The sequence below is a fragment of the Protopterus annectens genome, chromosome 5.part0 (assembly GCF_019279795.1).
Source record: "Protopterus annectens isolate FY-2018-M chromosome 5.part0, PAN1.0, whole genome shotgun sequence".
In the NCBI taxonomy this organism is placed as follows: domain Eukaryota; kingdom Metazoa; phylum Chordata; order Ceratodontiformes; family Protopteridae; genus Protopterus; species Protopterus annectens.
The window spans coordinates 523,406,925-523,424,652 of NC_056735.1; positions in this window are offsets into that span (position 1 = coordinate 523,406,925).

Here is a 17,728-nt window from a genome sequence, read left to right on the forward strand (position 1 = left end):
CTACCCTAATATAGACTGGGATCACTACTCAAGCCCAAACACTCTAGCCCAAAGGTTCCTGGGTTCATAAACTCAAATGCCATGGAACAACTAGTCACCATCCCACAAGAGGTGAAAACATACTTGATCTCATCATCACGAACATGGGATCACAATGTTCAACGTATACCCCTCACTGGTGAGATCAGATCATAAACTAATCTCAATGGAGGTCTTCATCCCGCCCCACCTGAGATAAAAAGACCACAGTGAAGAACTTCTCAAAAGCCGACTTCACACTTCTAAAGACTAGTGTGGTCTCCTTTAAACATTACTCAAGCCACTGAATCACTTACAAATGCCTTCTACCAGCACCTACAGGACTGCATGGATCAAGCAATCCCAAACAAAACAAAGACTCTTTGTACCAAAGCAAGCGTCCAGTCTGGTGGACCCCAGCCATAAACAAGCTCTACAACCTACTACAAGATAGAGCAAAATACTTAAAAGGTAAGACACCTTTGATCATTATAAGTAAAACTAAGAGCTCTCATAAAATCATCCAAGGCAAATTTTGAGAAAAATCGCTAAGGACTCAAAGACAATCATAAGGCCTTCTTTAGCTATGTTAGAAACCTGGGAGGAAACTCCGAAAATTACTGAACCTACAGACATTGCCAACATACTGGCTGACAGGTTCAGTGCAAACCGTCTCTAACACCCAGGTGACAGCATCCATGGGACCTGATGGTGTCCCGGCTGTGTGCTCCATGAACTCAATGAGGAATGCTGTTTAATCTTAGCCTCATCTTGTGGTCCCACTTCACTGATCTGCAAAACCATGGAGAGGATCATAATGGAACTCATAAATAAAGACATAGGGAACTTGCAGACTTTGGATCCAACCCAGTTTGGCTTTGTCAAAGACAGATCATGCCTTTTAAACTTGGCTGACTTTTGAAACAGTCACCAAGGCCATTGATGAGGAAAGGCAGTCCATACAGCCTACCTCAACCTGGCAAGGCTTTCGACACAATACCCCACTCAGGTATCATTGAAAAACTCATCAGCTTAAATGTAAACCCATACATCACAAGATGGGTTGCAAACTGGCTAAGTGACAGAACCCAGAGGGTCAGAGTTGCTGGCGCCATGTCAGACTCAAAGCCTGTCACAAGTGGTGTCCCACAGGGCTCAGTCCTGGGCCCACTCTTGTTCGGCATCTACTTTTCTGAAGTACAAGCAAACACAGGAGGGTTATGGCTGACAAAGTTTGCAGATGACTGCAAACTGGGTGCCATAGTCGAAAACACATCTGACACAGATATCCTTCAGAAGGGTCTCACAGAAACGGATAACTGGTGCCAGAGCCATGGCCTAAAGTTAAACGCCAAGAAATGCATAGTCATACCCTTCAGGAAAAACAAGGTTATCCCTAGCTACCATATAGGTGGCAATCCACTGAGCACAGAAGAAGTTATCAAGGATCTGGAGACCCAGGTTGACAGTAACCTTTCGTTTGACACGTTGCTAAAGTAGTTAGGAAGACCTTCTACATTGCCCACCTGATCATGAAGGGATTCACATCTAGATCAAGGGAGGTCATCGTCCCCCTGTACTCATCACTCATCAGACCAATGATTGAGTACAATGCCCCATTCGGAATGTATCTGACCCGACACCTGCAGCAGCTGGAAAGGCCCCAAAAGTTCCTCACCAAAAGGATAAAGGGTCTCAAAAATATGTCTTATGCTGCCCGACTGAAAGAACTCCAGCTCTATTCAGTGCTCAGAGGTGACCTGTGCCTGACATACAAGGCCATGTCAAACCCAGATTTGATGAACATGCTTCACCTCAAAAATCTAGATCCCTCAGAACTACAAAGGCGGAGACTTAAACCTTGACACAGTTATTAATAGGGCGTGCTGGAGGGACAGATTCATCACCCAGAGACTCCTATGCTGTGGAACAAAATCGGTACATGTGAGGCGAGCACCCTCGCTGGCCTTGTTCAAGAGAAATCTTGACCAATGGATGGGAGATCACAGATATACCCCAGGGATTACCTCAGTGTCACTGCTTGACAGAGGCACAGCAAAATAATGGGCATAGTTTTCTTCAAACTAAAGGGGTGGCGCTAGGCTGATAAATGCCCTTGGGCAGATAGCCTAGCATGAACCTATGAACCTATGAACCTATGAACCTATTTAATAGACAGACAGATATATCAAGATCAAAGAAAGAAATAGACGTCAGATGGTTAATAAAACCCAAAAAGTCAGAATTCTGATAAAACAAATCAACACAGTAATTAGGACTGTACATAGAGATCCATGTGATATAAAAGAAGTAAACAGCATATATTACTGTGCAGCTAAATTAATAACCGATAAGGTTCTACCACAAGAACACAAAGTAGTGAGGGAAAGGAAGGGGAGAAATTGAACACCATCATGGAAATAGCGAATATAGAAAACTATAAAGCAGTTAATACAAAAAGTGTCACTGTTAGAAGACTATAAAAGAGGGAATAGATCAACAAAATACTAAGAAAGATAGATGTGATAAAAGCAATGTGCACTATTAGAACAGAACAGGAGCTATCATGCACAATGGCGAATGACAAACTAACATTTTCAGCACAAGCATTAAAACTTAGAAGATACGAACATAAATATAAAGGAAAAGTACAAAATAAGCAATTTATTGATGACCCAAAAAAGTGTTATAGAGAATTGGGAAATAAGGTAAAATTAATTGAAAGACCACCAAAAAAATAAGAAATAGATACATTGGAGAAGTATCTATGAAGATCCTGTGGAACATAATAAAGATGCTAAATAGATAGAAGAAGTTAAAGAAATAATAAGAGGTTTAAAGGTAGAGGATATAAAATGGGATGAAGTAACAGGCAGAGAGATTGAAACAAAGTTAAAAAAAGCCTCTAATTGGAAAACCCCAGGCCCAGATCAGTACCTAAAATTTGGCTGAAAGTATAAACATCTTTGCACAATGATTTAGCCATGAGTAAGAACTATTTATATGCGCACCCTAAACAGACACCAACCTGGTTAACAACAGGCAAAGCAATGTTCCTACTTAAGAATGAACTTGCAAGTTACCCTAAAAATTATAGACCAATAACTTGCCTTCCGACAACATATAAACTATACTTGAAAATTGATGCCAACAGAGTTTATAGGCATTTAGATGAAAAATCAATTATGGCAGTACGAAAAATCAATTATGGCAGTAGAACAAAAGGGCAATAAAAGAAAGTCATACGGAACAAAGGATCATTTTGTTGTTAAATAAAGTCATAGTGGAGAACTGAAAAAGGGGAAAAATCTAAGTATGGCATAGACTGACTACAAAAACGCATTTTATGGTATCCCACATTCATAGATAAAAGAGTGCTTAAAAGTTTATAAGATAAACCCTACACTAATTGACTACATTATAGTGACTACAAAATAGTGGAAGACCACTTAGCAATTAAGCCATGATAAAGGACAGATTATTATCCTTCTTCTTTCAGCTTTTTCCGGTTAGGGGTCGCCACAGTGGATCACCTGTCCGCTCATGATTGGCAGTGGAGTTTTACAGTGTTGAGTTGCCAGCCCGGCACCCAACCTTCCATAGAAGGCACACACACACACACACACACACACACACACACACACACACACACACACACACACACACACACACACACACACACACACACACACACACACACACACACACACACACACACACACACACACACACACTCATGCCTAGGGCTAATTTAGAGAGTCCAATCCACCTACAGCATGTCTTTGGGATGTGGGAGGAAACCAGAACACCCAGAGGGAACCCATGCGACCACAGGGAGAACATACAGACTCTGCAAAGAAGGCACCCCAGCTGAGGATCAAACCAGAGAACCTCTGGCTGTAAGGCAGCAACACTAACTGCTGCACCACTGTGGCCACCCAAAGGACAGATTATTATCCCAGGGATAAAAATTCAAAGGGGGATATTCCAGTGTGACTCTTTGTCACCACTGCTGTTCTCCCTTGCCCTTAACCCATTAAGCTGTCTACTTAACAGCTTAGGCCATGGCTATAATCTTGCTCTTAGAAAACAACAAAGTGTCAAGACTTCTCATCTTCTCTTTGTCAATGAATTAAAACTATATAGCTCATCAGATGAGGAACTGAAAGCACAACTGCACGCTGTCAAAACTTTTTCAGATAATATAAGAATGTCATTTGGTCTTGATAAATGTGCAAAAGCGACCTATAAAGTGGGAAAACTGCAACATCAGGAAAGCATCAGTTTGGGGACAATAATGTGATAAAATAACTTGAGCAAGAAGAAATGTATAAATATTTGGGAATTGATAAAGGATCAACAATAAAACAGCAACAAATGTAAATAGAACTTAGTAAGGAATACTTCAGAAGAATTAAATTAATCCTGAAAACAGCACTGATATCTAGGAACAAAATCCAAGCTATAAACCAATTTGCTATTCCTGTCCTAACTTACAGTTTTGGAGTGACTGACTGGCCCTAAAAAAATGTTGGGTAGATTAGATAGGAAAACAAGAAGGATGCACATGCTCACCAAATGATTTATAAATTCAGTGCATACCAAGATTATACATTCCCTTTACAAGGAAGGATGGGCCTCCTTGAAACTGGTTTTATATATATATATATATATATACACATAGATCTGCAATCTTGGGACTCCACACCTATCTGCTGATCTCACAAGACCCAATCATAGTGAAAGTTTTGAAACATGAGGAGAATAAATCTAAGATGACTTATCTGCTTTATCTAGCAGAAGCTTATCTGGGTCAAGCAGGAATGGAAATCACACCAGAAGTAGATAAAAATCAGGCAGCAACTAAATGTGCCAAAAAAACACAAAAAAGAATATAACATGAAGGAACAGATGAGAAGGTAATAAATGCAGAAAAAAGCATACATATAGTTGCAGGTCTAGAAAACTTCTGGAATAACCTCATGTTGATCAGGAATGAATGCAGGAATGATTAAGGAGAGGCGCATTCAAACCAAGAGATAAAAGGTTAATATTGGTGGCCCAAGATAGTGGGCTGCATACACATTGGTTTATAAAGTCCATTGAACATGAGGGAGAAGCAGATAAATGTAGGTTTTGTAAAACCGAACTGGAAATAGTTGCACACCTCATTCCTAGTTGAGACATACTAATTGCAGAAAGACTGTATACTGAAAGGCATAACAATGTGGTGAGACTGTTGCACTGGGGATTGTGCAAACATTATAGTATTGAAGTGGCTGAAAAACACTGGAAACATGAGCCACAAAGGATCATAGAAAATGAAGACGTCTACTTCATATGGGATCATCCATTACTAACAGTTCAAAAGACAGATGCTAGAAAACCGGATATAGTGGTCCAAGAAAAGAAGACAAGAGTAGCATTGATCATTGAAATTGCCACACTCGGTGACTACAGTATCTTGTGCACAGAGAGACACAAAGTCATAAAATCTCACGATATGTAGGCCGAAACGAGAGCAATGTGGAAGAAAGATACCCAGACAGTTCCAACAGTAGTAGGAACAATAGGTTTTATAAAAAAGAATTTACAGTCGTATTTAGATATGCTGCCAATACATATAACTCCATATGAATTGCAGAAGGAGTCATTACTGGGCACATTGCAGGTGCTGCGAAGAGCACTTTTGGCTGACATCAAAGATTGAAACAATACTAATTTCATGAACTTTAATTGTACTTTGACTTAAGAATGGGGTCCTTTCCCGTCATGGTATTAGAAACACAAAAGACTTGGAGAAATTTAAAAAAAATGCCAGATGATATAGCAAACCTCCTGGCTGATAAATTCAGCTCCAACTTTACTCCTCTCTCCCCCTCAACCTTCCCTCAGGAAATATCATCATATCTACTATCACTAGGGAACAAGTCCTTAATGCTCTCTCTAAGACCAAGAACACTGCATCAATGGGCTTAGACAATATCCCAGGATGTCTTCTAAATAGCATGAAACATGACCTATCAGTGCCTCTAGCATTACTATTTAACTGTAGCCTCCAAACAGGCTATATGCCTCATGAATGGAGAAAGGCAACAGTCATCCCTCTGCACAAAGGCAGGCCATTTGCAGACCCTGGAAACTACACACCCATAAGTCTCACTAGTCTTATCTGTAAAGCTATGGAAAGAATTATCATTTATTTATTTTATTTATTTTTGACATTTGTTAACTGGGTTGATCCAGCTGGGCTTGTGGCCTATTTTCAGTGGAGACCCAAGAAGAAAAGTTCCAAATAAAATCACAAACAGTTTACAGAGAATCAAACATTTGAGTCACAAATATGGACAAAATCAGTTATGCAAGGAGATGATTAAAAGAGATATAGTAAACCCCCGGACACTGGACCCAACCCAGTTTGGGTTAATAAAGGGCAGTTCATGCCTACTCAACCTGGTCAACTTCTTTGAGAAGATCACCAAAGCAATGGATGAGGGCAAAATCATTCACACTGCCTATCTTGACCTGGCTAAGGTATTTGACACTATATCCCACTTGGGCATTGTTGACAAACTCAAGAGGTTAAGTACAAACCCATATGTTACCCAGTGGATAGCCAACTGGCTCACAGACAGGACCCAAGAAGTTAGAACTGGGAAGTCCACCTCTACAAAAAGGCCAGTCACAACTGGGGTGCCTCAGGGATTGGTCCTTGGATGGCAACTTTTTAGAATTTATTTCTCAGAAGTCAAGACCAATGTCAGTGGTCTCTGGTGACTAAATTTGCAGATGTTTGCAAATTAGAAACTGTCATTGAATCTCACACTGACACAAATGTTCTCCAGGAGAGGCTGACACAGACAAACAACTGGTGCCAGAGTCATAGACTAAAACTAAATGGCAAGAAATGTATAATAGTATCCTTGGGGAAGTCATCCATCCCTGGTAAATATCATTTTGACAACACACCCCTTAGAGGTGACCCAGTAGCCAGGGACTTAGGGGTACACATAGATAGTAATCTAGCCATTAATCATCACATCTACAGTGGTGAGGAAAGCATTCTATGTTGTGCAACTTATAAACAAAGGTATGGCAATTAAGTCCAAGGAAATCATTGTTTCACTGTATTCGGCACTCATCAGACTTATCATTGAGTACAATGTCCCCTTTGGTATGTACCTAACCAGGCATATCCAACAACTGGAAAGTCCACAGAGGTTCCTCATTAAAAGAATACAGAGTGTAAGTTGTATGTCCTATGCAGACCACCTTAAGGCCATATCCCTGTATTCTGTATGGTACAGACTTTTGAGGGGAGATCTATGCCTGGCTTAGAGGGCGTTGTCAGACCCCACTCTGATGTATCTTCTGCATAGCCACAAAACAAACAGTACCAGAATTACCCATTCTAAAGACTTAAACCTTGCCTGTGATATAAATAGGACCTGTTGCAGAGATAGGTATATATCCCAAAGACTACCCTGTCTATGGAACAGACTCCCCATCCATGTGAAGCAGAGTTCCTCCCTAATACAATTCAAGTGCAACTTGGACAATTGGATGGGAAACTGGAAGTTCATCCCTGGTTTGGCACCTATGTCCCTGATGCAAACCGGTAACCTGTAAATGGTTCATCTCCCAGGCCCATGCTTACACTTATTAAGGGTATCAGAACTCGTCAGAGATTTGGGATGCATGGCTAGGCTTAAAAAGTCCCTTTTGGTCATTAGCCTAGTAAACACCTATGAACATATGAATCAATACTGTCATGTGTTTAAAGGCAGTATGTTGCAGGAATTAATTACAGTACTAAAGTTAAGACAAATATAAAAACACTTATCTCACTATTATAGAGAAACCTACAGCTTCTCATGAACTGCTGTACAAAATCTCAGTAAACTGCATTCTCTTGTCTGTGTTTTTAGACTTATCTCACAGATTATGTGCATTAGTTTTGGTTAATAGTGTTTGGAGAAGAGGTGAATGTAAATTTTATGTTTTTTTTTTTTTTTACTTTTTGCCTTTCCATCCAAATGTGTACTACCTTGGAGTAAAAAAAAAAAAATATATATATATATATATATATATATATATATATATATATATATATATATATATATATATATATATATATATATATACATATATATATATATATATATATAAAGTTAAGAGTTGTTCCAACATGGGAGGGATGGGAGGATGCTAGGAGTACTTCCCACCTGTAAAGAATATTTCTTTAGAATGTGGTGTGACATTTGTAGTCTCACTGTCTGGCTGCTTGATGATATGAAGATTACACATTTTAGCTATAATTAATTGTGCATTGATTAAACAGAACAAGCTTATTTTATTTATTTATTTATTTATTTACTTAATTTACACTGAGTTGATCAGAATAGGACCACTAGATTTCCAGCCTCTTTTCAGAGGGAGATTATTCATAATGTCTAAGGGGCATTTGTTCAAGGCACTGAGGACTTTCCACTACAGTTTTCAGTAAGTGGGATGCTGTATGTCCACCTGTTGTTGCCACCAACTGAAGCAGATGGGAACAACTCATTTGAAGGGTGGCATACTCAGAAGTGCAGCAATCCCATATACTGTACTGCAGTGACAGTAATAGAAAATTAATCCAAGCACCAGGTATGGGAATAGAACCCACCATCTTCAGGTTTTCTATCATCAAGTACTAGGCTGCTACTATAACTTGTTACTGTTTTTAATTGAAAAAATGTATTGGTTGTGGAAGGGCTATTATTAGTAATGCACAAGTATCTCATTCAGAATAAAAGTGTTTCATGCAGGTCAGCACACCATTGCTAAATATCCTCAGTTTATGAAACAGAGTAAAACATGATCAGTAGCCATATAGTACATAACAACAGACATTGACCTCCACATCTTTAAAACCCCATGCCTAACCAATAGACTCTCCACTCAGACAAAAAAAGCAGGAAAAGAAAAAGCTTTCAGCCATAGTTATCACACTAGCAGAGTTTAAAAACTGACCCCCAGTTTTTATTTGTAGACCTCCTGTTAACTGACCATCAGATCCACCACCTCCTTTTCTCATTCATTCAGTCTACCACACCCAACTTAGCCTCCCTCAGGCTCAACTCGCCCTGCATCTAAGACCAGTGTGTAGAACAAGGATACTGCAGCCAGGTAGTTCACTTTAATTCCTAATTCCCTGCAGCAGCACTGCAAGCTTCACTATGGCTATCTTCAAGAGATGCATGTATACTTCTGCTCATGCCCAACCTTCTGGTGAAGCAGCATACTGCTGTCTCCATGAGCCAAGGCTGTGCACCTCTCCCTAGGATGGCCAAACCAACATCAGCCATTCACACCAACTTCCCCTGATTCCTCCAGTGCCAGTGCCACTAGGCAAACATGGGCCACCATGGGAGCTTTTAGGGCTTTACCCCTCTGCACTCTGGGGTAGAGGAAAAATAACCCCATTATTGTCCAACTCAACATTATTACACATAAAAAAATATATATACAGTTTATTCATATGTTTCCTTAAAAGACAATGCAATGGTGAGCATCAATGTTCTACAGATGGGCTGTTTTCATTTTCATATCAGCAGGTTCCTCACGTTTGAGCACAAACTCTGCCACTTAATCCCCTTAATTCCATCCAAGAATGTTCCATCATAATATGCTAAGAATTAAATACATTCTTATTAGCAAATATTCAGATGAGCAAGACAGCATAGTTATCATACATTGGATTGCTTCCATTTATTTACAAAGATAGACACCTTCCTTCTACTTCAGATTTCTGGTTCAGTGATAAACATCGTGATGGTCTACATAAGGTATTAGAGCATGATTCTCAAACAATGTCTCTGTGACAATACAGATAACGTTTTCTTTAAACCAATGGCAATATGTGATAACTAGTTTAATATTTATCCTTCAGGCATTGAGAAATGGTTGCACTATTAAGAAAGCCTGTTCCCGTTGAACAAAAATTGTTGATGGATAATCCAAATGTGGTGTTTTATAAAATTTAAACTAATTGAATTTGACCAATGCAACAACCCAAATGATATCACTTTCTCAGCAAAATAAATAAATATACACACACATATATATAAATGTGTACAAATGCAAACCCATAAATGTATATGTGCAGACACAAACACAAGCATACATGCTAATACACACACACATACGCATGCGCATACACATAATGTACTCACAACATGCACATACATGGACACAGATGTGCATGCAGAAGTACACACAGCATGCAGAGACAGACTGATAGACACACACACAAACACATACACACATACACACACACACACACACACACACACACACACACACACACACACACACACTCATAGAAAAAACAGTAAATAGTTTAAATTGCTGTCAGTTTACAAGTGTGTACAGCTGGCCTCAGTTAGAAATGCATTCATTAAATAAACAACAAACCAACTCTTCAAAGTTATGAAAATGATATTGTTTATGTAACTAGTTACAGTCATAACAGAAACATTCTGAAAAATATTTTTGACACTGAAGTGACTTCCAGGAAGTGATGCACCATGGTGTAAAGAAAGGAAAGTTTTTTTTTCAATCCAAATAGGTGCACATCTATTAGCAGTCATTAAACTCAAGATAAAAATATAAGCTATTTTACTGCTGCTGTTGGCACTTTGTAGTTGTGAGTGTGTCTCACGGATGCATAGGTTGTTTTAAAGTTTATGGTCCAGGAGACCATTCAGGAGTTCAGATGCATTACCTGAGACATAACACAGGTGAGTTCTAGCAATGTTCTCCATTAAGTAGATTCCTCACATATCTCAGGTGAAAATGTGTGATCATCTATACGGTCATCCAGACTCTTTTTTCATAGTTGCAAGGGAAGTACACGTGTTACTGTTCCTGGCACTGATAACCAGCTTTCGGTCTCTTTTCTTCTCCTTATCTCTAGGTCCATCGATTCTAGCTCATATTTAACTTTTAGGTGATTTTTCCACCAAACCGCAAAACTTTGCAGTTTTTTTAGAAGTCATAACTGTTACAAATGTAGCCAATTTGTTAGACTTAGCAAGTATCCTAATCATAAGCTATTTGCTTCTGTACAAATGTTAAGGCTGGTGCAGAAAGAAAACAATTGCATTGTTAACCATCCATTTTTTTACGACAGCCAAACCACAGAAGCACCATCATGTTATTTATTTTTACTATACAAGGAATCAGCATGATATTAACCTCATTCTGATTTTTGCCAAATGGTTTCCTAGCTGTATATCTGCCTATGTCAGACATTTTTGTTAAACTACAATCCTTACAAACATTATTTTACCAAAGTCACTATCAAACTTCAGATATGTAATTTTCAAAGAATCCTTTAATGAATGAATGCTACCATCTGTTCAGGTAACTTTTTTAAACTGGACCTAGAAAAGTGTGTCGTGTGATGCCATGTGTCTTCCTATCCTGACATTCAAAACATTCATTTTGCTGTTACTTAGTATCTTTACTAGCATCTCAATATATACAAACAATAGACTGATTGGTCAATAATCAGCCAATGTTCTCTCCAAATCCCTTTGCATGCTTTCATTGCTGTTCATCCCGATTAAATGCCACTTCTAGAATACAAAATGAGTAGCTGACCATAAAAGAAAATGTTATTCAGGTATTATGTTCATTTCTTAGCTAGGCTGCTTGATAGCTGATGTGGTCAAGGAGTCATATTCCTATAACCTATCCATTTTTTTCATAAATACCTTTCACTACCTTTCTGTGTCTATCCTACTGTTCTAGCTCTTTTGCACATTCCCACATATTCATCCTGTTTTTTTTTTTATCTAATGCTCCACCAAGACCAAGATAGAAAACCTTTTCAGTTAATTGACTTGATCTTGTATCAGTTCCACAAAAATCGTACTTCATAACCATTTTATCTTACAGCAAAACAACACTCTCTGTGTACATTTTCCTATTATCTGAAAGTATTTTTATGCCTATATCTTTACATTAAATGTGAGATGAGAAAATATTAAAGTCTTTAGGAGAAGTAGTGAGTGTTTGTAGCTGGAACATGTGAATGGCAGTTGTTAGGACTTGGAACATTATTTTGTAATCAGAATAAAGGTCATTGCAAAAACTGAGAACATTAATAAACAGTTTAGTTTCAATACCCTAACCTAATCTCACTCTATTCTAACTTCTGTATAAAGAGAAACAGTCTTCAGAGTTCCATACTTAAACTGTTGTGTGTAAATTTTGAAGTGATAAAACTTACAGATAGAAGCAGCTTTAAACCATCACATTTTGACATAAAATTTATGATCTGCTCAACACTTTTGTGATAAAACAGATTGCAAATGCTACAACACAAGCAGTTATGTTTTTAATATTACAAGAAAAGCTATGTCTTAGGCAACACGGTACAGAAACAAGCATGCATATTAAATGCTCACTCATATTCACACTATTGATAAATAAACAGTTTGGTTTTCTCCTGCATCCTTGCTATGTTTAATGGACTTGAAATCTTATTTGCACCTCTGTATAACTGAAATTCATGCTCAACACCTCTTCTGTGAGTGAAATTGGTTTGCTATTTTCACTTCTCTTTTATGTTTCAATTCAGTTCCTATTTTCACTTTCAGCAAACAAAATTACTTTTTTTCCTGTTATGTTGTTCCAGCTTCTCTTTGCTAGATACATTATCAAACACACTTCACTTGGTTGTACCAGCCTTAGTTCATTGTTTAAATGTATAATTCTCAGATATTTTCCATTCATAATATTTTAATAATAGCTCATACTAAAACATCCTGTTATTAGCTGCAACAACTTTAACAGACATCTATCCTGCAGTTTCATTTTTATTAGTAAAGATGAATAATTGTTCTTGCGATTGCTGTAAACTTCAACAATATCATGAAAGATGCTAGCACATAGTAATGAATGGCTCAATTAGCTGGAGAAGGCTTTCAAATAAATGACAAAACTACTTTTGTAAAACACTGCTAAGACAACTGACATAAAAAAATCTTTGTAATTAACACTGAATAATTAATTCTGAGGTGACAGTCTGATGGTTTAAAATATAGGTTATAGTTTTGAGAGATATGTTTCTGAATCAAGTAAACAATAATAAATAGTAAATAATAAATAATTGAATATCTCCATAAAGATATAACTGAGTATTCTGTACAGATGGCTGGAATGATGGAATTCTATGAAAAGTTTTACATCCCTGAAACAAGTAGGATTAATATTGAGGAAAAAGGATAGAAAAAGACAAAAACAGTGAACTCTTACAGATTTGTTCAATCAACACAGAAACTGTGAATGCTAATTTTGAGACATTTGTGGTAGGCAAATTTTATTGTACTGCAGTTTCTGCCATGACTGAAGCACTGCCATGTGCAAATCTTTCTCCCTGAAAAAGATATAAGTGGAGTAAAATATACAATAGGCAAAATCCCAAAGTCAAGGCATGCAGATGATAAATAAAGGATACCAATAATAAATAAAGGGTAAAAATGCCACAGGGAAACTGTGAAAGAGATATGAGATACTGAGAGAGGGGATACATACTTCATTTGAGAAAGTAAATCAGATAATGCATCAAGAAATCACAATTTAGATGTCAGCCTTTTGAGAGATTTGGTTTATCCATGACTTTGGGAAGTTAAAATTAGATTTTTTCACCATACTTGACAAGAAGGGGGGCATCATTACCTCTCAATGCTACACTTTTAACATGACAATTAACTGCTTTGGAAAACACAAGGCTGCTCTTATCAGATTTATAAACAGTTATAGCACTATACTCTGGACTATTTCAAAGTTTGTAGACATGAAACAAAGAAAGGCTAGCAGAATACAATACCTGATGTATATTTATACATTTTACTGTGGTAGTATCTTAGAAGGCTACATGCTTTCTTTCCTAGACAAAATATTTAGAATGACGCATTACACTTCTAAAGTATGCCAGATTTTCCATTACATGTATTTTATATCATAACTTCACTGTCATGTATCATGTGCATTATATGGAAGCTGTGTGTATGTGTGTGTGTGTGTGTGTGTGTGTGTGTGTGTGTGTGTGTGTGTGTGTGTGTGTGTGTGTGTGTGTGCGTTTGTACAAAAATATATAATCAGAATATATACTTCAGCATGGAGTGTGACAATATTTTCACAACAGTTAGCTACATCACATGATATTAATTGCTAGTTACAATTACATAAAGTGGAGGTTTATTTGAAGGAAGTCTAGTAAGCATGGACTGAGATTGAGCCCAATCAGGACTAATATGCAGAATGTAACCTATGAATTATGCCTTTCAGATGTACCTGTTTTTAAAGCCTGGGAGAGGCATAGAGCATTGGCTTCCATTTGGTTAAGAAGATAGCCTTTATCTTTCAAGATCTGCATGTGGTGAACACTGTTATGAAGGTAAAGTTTGCTTTGTACTGAAACTGTAAAGCCAAGTGGGTTAGTATTCTAGATTGTGGTTTACTAAGTAAACATAGTTTCATTTCTGTTCTTTTTAGAAGGCATTTTGCTATTTTTTTAGTTCATCACAGTACCTCTGCTGCAAGTGCCGACATATTTATGCCACAAATTCCTTATAGTACTTTGGCTGTTGTATTCCTCACACGAAAGTGTGGTGTCAGTAACCATCAAATAATTATAGTGGAGCATCATGGAATCTCATTTGGGAACTGACCAAAAGCTGGAGATGCTATAACAATGCCAGTCATGCTGTCCAGTCTTGTTTCAAAATGTCCATGGCTGAGTTGCCATTGAAGAATCTAGCTAAGGAGAATGACCTGGAATCTTATTAAGTAACTAGTGAGAGCTCTATCACTACAGAAGACTGGATTTGAACTGACAGGGCAGCAATCTAGTGATCCAAGCTGATAGGATAGACATTGGAAATGAAGCTGATTTCACAGACTATGATATACTCAAGAAAGAACTGTTAGTCAGGGCTGGTATAACTTCCTGGGGCACAATCAATAACATTTTATAACTCTTTAGTGTAGACAAACCAATAAGTGCCTAAAGATAATCTTGAAGCTGTGGCTTTATTTTAACAACAGGTAGGTTTGAAAGAGCTTTGCCTAGTATTATTTATTTATTTATTTATTTTATTTTATTTTACATTTGTTGACTGGGTTTGTCTGACTGAGCTGATAGCCCTTTTTCAGCAGAGGCCTGGGAAGAAAAGCTCCACATTTATTTTTACAATAGAGTAATTAAGGTACAGAATCAACAATCTGGAGAAAAGCTCCAGGCATCAGTTGGTAAGAACATATTAATAGTGTTCAAAAATAGAATTTATATTGAATACAGACAAGTTTAAATTGGGTTTTCAATAACATACAGTATTAAATACAGGCAAGACATTACAAGTTTATACATGGGTTTTGCAATAACAAACTAATTATGAACACTGATTTTGAGATATGATTGTAGAGGTTATGCAGCATAATTGTAAAGGAGATTGCAGTAATAAATAGCAGATAGAGGTGATATGATAGTAGAAGTATGTTTAGGTTGAAAAGGAAAGTGAGATTATGTAGGTAAGGAAGAAATTAAGTACAGGTTTTAGGTAGGCAGGTTTGCAGCAACAGGAGATAGGAAGGAGAAGTTAGGGATTCTGAGTACTTGAGAATAAGTTAAGGAGGCTGAGTACAATGGCAGGACCATTCACTGTTCAGCTATTCTTTCAAGGCCTACTTGAATTCTTTAACATTGTTGAGAGTCCTAATTACCTGTGGGAGTTTGTTGCATGATTTGGTAGGGTTGTAGCTGTATATGTTGCAGCCAGTTTTATTCTTTGGTTGATGGGTTTGTAGTAGGTCTTGGTCTGAGCTTCGAATGGTCCTAAAAGGAGTGTAGTAGGAGATAAGGGAGGATATGTTGGGACAGAAAGAAGGCTGATATAGAATGGAATGAATAACCATAAGCTGAGAGGGAAGAAGCTGATGGGGAAATTCTAGCCAGTGTAATATTTTAGAGAGAGACAGTAATGAGATTTATAATTTCGGTTTGCTGTGAATCTGGCAACTTTGTTATAGGTAAATTCTAACTTAGTAAGGAGTGATGAGTTAAGGTTTGTTAGGATTTTGGAGCTGTACGGTAGACTTGGTAGTAGATAACATGTGAGAGGGATATCCTTGCTTTGTTAGTGATGAACTTTTTGTTTCTGTGTAAGACCCCCAGTTTTTGGTGTGTTTTACTGATACAGTTGTTAACATGTAGATCAAATTTTAATTGATCATTGATTGTGACACCTCGAAGGTTAGTTTAAGATTCAGCAGTGATAGTTGTATTGTTGAGAGAGAGTATGGAAAAGGAGGATTTAAGATTGCTAAAATTTTTGAGGAGAAAACGTAAGAGTTTGGTTTTATTAGGATTCAGTATAAGCTGGTTATTGGAGAGCCAGGTGTCAACTGAGTTAAAGGAAGACTGGGGAAGTGTAATAAGTTCAGTAGGGATGTCAGCAATAGAGATAACTGTAGAGTCATCAGCATATTGGGCAAATGGTGACTGAGGCCAAGATGTATAGAATAGGTTAGTGAAGATATTGAAAAGTAAAGGGCCAGGAATAGAACCTTGGGGTCGGGGAACACCAGTTTTAACAGGCTGAGGGAGGAAGAGAGCAGAGAGCCATTTTACCAATTGTTGCGATCAGAGAAGTAGTTAGAGAACCATTCAATGGTTGTGATAGAGAAATTGAGATTAGTCAGTTTGCTTAAAAGGAGAGAGTGGGAGACCATGTCAAAGGCTTTTGAAAGATCTTGGTTCAAAGACAGTGTTGAAGAAGGATAGGAGGACAGTGGTAGTGCTATGTTTTGGGCGAAAACCATGTTGTGTGGGGGTAAGTAGATTTTCTTGTAATAAGTGTTGCATGACCTGCTTGTGAATATATTTTTCAAGGATTTTAGAGAGGGGTGATAGGATAGCTATAGGTCTGAAGTTGGAGATTTCTGAGGAGTTACCTCCTTTATGTATAGGTATAGTGTAGAAATCCTTCCAGATGGAGGGAACTTTAGATTCAGAGATGGAGCGGTTTATGAGAACAGATACAGGGAGAGCCAGAGAGTTTGCTGCTACTTGAAGGAAGTAGGGAGGAATGTTGTCAGCTGATAGAGAACAGGATTTTAGTTTATTGAGGAGAGATTTAATGTAGCAGGTGGGTATAAGTTTGAGGGAAAAATAATTACTGGAGTTTAAGGAGAGAGAAGGGCTAGGAGATATTCCAGTGTTGATATTTGGGGAACTTGAGGGCAGCATATTCTTGATAGATTCAATAAAGTGGGAATTAAAGATAGCTGCAGTTTCTTGCGGTGATTTTGTAGGACAGGGGTTTGGAGAAGAGGGGTTGCTGGGGTGGAGAATTTGATTGACTGTATGCCAAAACTTAGAGGGATTTGACTTTTGAGCAGTTGGTGGGTTATGATAGAATTCTTTTTTGTCCCTATTGACTTGTTTTTTTTTTGTCTGGTTTCAAAGTTCCCTGTATTTTTGTAGGTGGAGGGGTAGTGTGGATTTTACCCATATTTTCCACATTCAGTCTTTAGATTTCATTAAGTTGCGAGTGGCTTTGGTTAACCAAAGGGATATTTTGGCTGTATAAGTATTATAAAAAATGAGTACTGCAAACTGATCACCAGAAATCTGATAAGATAGTAACTTTGGCAG